The sequence below is a fragment of the Patiria miniata genome, unplaced genomic scaffold, assembly GCF_015706575.1.
Source record: "Patiria miniata isolate m_02_andy unplaced genomic scaffold, ASM1570657v1 HiC_scaffold_29, whole genome shotgun sequence".
Classification (NCBI taxonomy): domain Eukaryota; kingdom Metazoa; phylum Echinodermata; class Asteroidea; order Valvatida; family Asterinidae; genus Patiria; species Patiria miniata.
Genome location: NW_024037068.1, coordinates 11,342,412 through 11,346,831, shown reverse-complemented (window position 1 = coordinate 11,346,831; position 4,420 = coordinate 11,342,412). Strand labels below are relative to the sequence as shown.

The 4,420-nt window shown below is 39.7% G+C and overlaps 1 long non-coding RNA gene across 1 annotated transcript; it reads left to right on the top strand.

Annotated features, from left to right (window-relative positions):
• The first annotated feature begins 574 nt into the window (after nt 1-574).
• LOC119735648 lies at nt 575-1,601 on the top strand. The gene is made up of 3 exons (XR_005272199.1): nt 575-633; nt 1,099-1,131; nt 1,505-1,601. It is a non-coding gene; the product is annotated as an uncharacterized LOC119735648 (long non-coding RNA).
• The last annotated feature ends 2,819 nt before the right edge of the window (nt 1,602-4,420 follow it).

Genomic DNA, 4,420 nt, shown 5'->3' with positions numbered 1-4,420 from the left:
CTTGAGGGAAATTTTCATTGAAAAAAAAACCTTTTTGTAATGTAATTTTTAAACATTATTCTGAGTGCTTCCACTGTGCTCCCACTTGTTTCTAGATAGAACTTTACTTAATTTTAATCTAAAGCCACTTGTCAATGCATACCGTGGTATTTTTCTGCTGAAACCGAAAAAAAAATTAAAATTGCATGTTAACAGTTCCGAAATAACTTTATCCGGGGCTTATACCCCCTTTTGGTATATCAACATAGATGTAAAGCAAAGATCAACACTTAGCGATTTCTTGCTGTGCTCCGTGATGCGCCTTCACATGCCTAAGGCGCCTTCACATGCCTTCGGCTCGACGGCTCGTCCCCATTGTACGTGTATATAGCCGGGCCCTTGCAATTCAGCTTCTCAGCTGCCGGTATTAAGGACGTTTAGTCTCCCCCAAATATAGTTTAAGTCCACATGACACTGGTGAGCATCTGGTAATCGATGTGTTTAGCTTCTCTGGCTTACCAACAAATGATTGTGAAGTTGACATGTCCCCTAATAAAAAAAACCTGTATTTATTTTCACAAATTCATTTTAAAATAGGTGAAAGAATCGAAACGAGAGAGAGACGAGCAGAGTCCTTGCTACAGTTGCCGACAAGTAAGTTTAAAAGTTTGGAGAGATATTGGCTTTTGAAAAATTGGCTTGTAATTCGTTAGATATTTGGTAGTTTTCGGAAGTCGAACTGATAACAGTAATAAGTTTAGTTAAATGCGCAACAAAACGAGACTTATTTTCGAACTATTATCGAGCGATACATCGGATGCCGGTCGATATTTTTGGATATTATTTTTGAACTATTTTCATAAGCTTACATGGAAATTAAAATTGCCATGTTTCAGGAGAAATAGAGAATACGTCGTTAAGATAAACTTTACTTTTCTCAAAAAAATACTCCACAATTTGCACATAAGTTTTATTTGAAAGATGAGCCCTTGTTATCTTTGCGATGCGTGACTTTCATTTTCATGATTATTGATGTTCGCCTTCACATGGGAATAGAAAAAAGGTTTAATAATGTTTCACTCCTTGAATCCTCAATTTAATTATTTGGTTTTGTTTTAGGATGCAGCCCACGAAATCTGCCCATCATGTAAGGTGAGTTTATGCACGTATGTGTAAAAAAGATGTTTTTCTTTTATGGCAAAAGTAAAGTCAGACATTTTGGTGGAAGACTTCTGACTAAAGTCTTTCCCGTTGTTCTTTTTTTCTCTCTGCAATCTTTTTTAATATGTCGGGCCTATGTTTTATTGTGTATACGTTCGTGTTAAACATGGTGTTAGAAAACAACAGAGAAGCAGCAAGTATACCGTAAAAGCTACCACATTGAGCCTCTTAACGCGCTACAATGTCCATACATGTTTGCAAAAACAGCGTTTATATGTATTCAAAAGTTAAAAAACACAAGAGGTTTTAAAGTATATGGATTGATATGGCCTCACACTTGTATGTTTATTGATTGTCTTTTTAGGAGGCAATGAAAGGCGTTCGAGTTCCCAAGAAGCGAGAGTTGTCGGACGGCGATTATGGAGGCTTATCGGAGGAGTTGGTACGCACTCTCTCTCAACAACGAGACACGGCCAGAGCGGTGGTGGGGCTAGCAGATGTCGACCACAGCTCGATGCAATTGAGCCCCTTAACGCGCTACAATGTCCATAAACGTTTGCGAAAACAGCGTTTATATGTATTCAAAAGTTAAAAAAACACAATAGGTTCTTAAGTGTATGGACTGATATGGCCTCACACTTGTGTGTTTATTGATTGTCTTTTAGGAGGCGATGATAGGCGTTCGAGTTCCCAAGATCAAGAAGCGAGAGTTGTCGGACGGCGATTATGGAGGGTTATCAGAGGAGTTGGTACGCACTCTCTCTCAACAACGAGACACGGCCAGAGTGGTGGTGGGGCTAGCAGATGTCGGCCACAGCTCGATGCAAGCACAGGATTCCTTAAAGGTCTTCTTTGGACGTCAGAGGGCACGTGGCGTCCAAGACAGGACGGCTGTGAAGCGTCTGCTGGAATCTCTTGATGAGCACATTGTGAAAAAAATTAGAAAGGAGCTGCAAGGGGCAGGTATGCAGACACGTTTTGGGTCAAAAGGACTTTTCTTTGAACCTTTTGCGGCGCGTTGTTATGTCCTGAAACCTGACCAAAAGTGTCATTTCGACTCGGAAAAGTGTCAAGCCAAGTAGAACCCTGATTTCCGATAGGATTGGACCAATGACAGTTTAGAGTGTGATCGCTTTCAGTTGTATCATGCCTCTTCAGAGACAACAAAAAACGTCGAAACTTCACTTAAAGCTAGTCCATGAATGCCACTTACAGATGTGCATTTTGAGGACTGCCAATGCTAAAACTTGTCAAAATTTCAAAAACAAAAATGGAGGCTTCTGTTAATTGTAAACCGTCACATTGTTTGATAAGCCCCACTAACTCCCCGTGACGTCCAGACAAGACCACTTTTAATAACTGTAGTTAATGCAGGTATCAAGTCACTTTCGAACTTGTGTCTTAGTTATTTCGGTACAGCCTAAAGTTGATTCAACTTTTTAAAGAAAACAAAATAGAACAACAAATACAATGATTGGTTTGAATGTCTGCGGAGTCAGCTGCATCGGGATGTGCTACGAATTGGCTGCAGTTTTTCACTCCACGATGGAAGGAATTCTAACACTGCCACAATGTTAAACCAACGTATATTTTCTATAAATTATCAATCTGTGGACATGTTGCTATGATGGGAATTTCATTGCCCAGTGGTGATAAGAACACAATGAGTAATGAAATAAATAAGGTCTGGAAAATTATCCCCCTCATAAAAAAAAATAATAATAAATAAAAAAGCGGAACCCACAACGAATAATGGCCGTAATCTTGCCGTAATTACTACCCTTTATGATTATAAAGAATAGTGGCCGGAGTAACAAAATAGTCTCATATCATTGCAAAAGAGACTAAAACTGTTTCATATTGCTTCTACCCCAGAAAACCCGCCAGATTATGGTTTCATAACGAAGGGAATGACTGAAGATTGTTCTTGGCTTGCCGTGAGTATCCTGCTTGACAGTTTATATTGGTCGATACTAAGGAAAGATAGAATACTCCATTGTGAATTAGTGAATCACGACGAAGGAAATTGGACGGTTTGTCCACTATTTTGATCTGTTCGGATGTTTCATTTTTCTCCATTAACTCAGGCACTATAGCGATGTTTCCTGTCGTCAATTGCGTGACTTTGTTTCAAATTATGTTTGTTTCTTTTATTTCTTTTACAGTCGGAAATTGACGACGAAAAACGCTTCCGTTGGCTTGCCTCGAGATTGGGATATGAGTGGGAGGCACTGGCAACAGAGTTAGAATGCACTAATGCGGACCTGTTCAAGATTAAAGAAGATAACAGATATGACGTCAGTAATCAGATCCTTACGATGCTTGTCCAGTGGAAGCAGCGGTGTGGATGGTTGGATAAACGCATCTTAGCCGGGGCCTTGGAGAAGGCTGGACGACTTGATCTGGCACAGCAGTTTCAAGGTGAGACCACCAGTTATTCCATAACACCGGAACGATAATAGTATTGTTTCAATTTATATATCTTTTAAAATACAGGGTGACCCAAAAATTGCAACCCTAAAACATTTGCCGTTTAAAAAAAAAGAGATCGGTGGATTTTTATATTTTTGGGTATTATATTAAAGCTGGGAGTTTTTTCTTTTAGATACTTAAGCAATCATGAAAAAAGCGATTTGGGTTGCTATAAAGAAAATGCCATTTATGTAAATTCTGGCATTAATTTTGTCATTATCTTTATGTCATTGCCTTCATTTCTCTTCGCTAATTCCAAAAATGAAGTTTTACCTCACTTTCAATTTAATATGGCCGACTCGTAAATAAAGCCCAAAACAAAAAATGTAGCACCAAACAAGTGAACTGTGATTTGATATTCATTTGGGGACCGGTTCATATCACCTCCCGGCCACCACAAGAATCTCAGGTAGTTGCGATCTTTCTCATTGACGCCAACTTGATAAAACATGCCTTCGATGTCACAGGTGAAGGCGACGTGGTCCTTCCGAAATCGGCAAAGAACCCCAACAAGATTGTTGGTCATATCGGGTCCCTGCAGTAGGTGTCGATTCAACACTTTACCCTCGTATTCAGCACTGCAGTCGAAGACAACTCTTATCTTGTTTGGTTTCTTGGGATGGTATACCCCGTGATGAGGTATGTACCACACGGCATTGTTGTCCAGGTCAAGTTCTTCGTCTGGAACCTTCTCTGCGTAGCCCTTTTCGATGATATTTTCCATGAAGGTCTTGTAAGTATCTCGATATTTTTGGTTGCTCAACATCTTCATTTTTTGCTTGTTGAGCCGCTTCAGAGCTACTGGCTT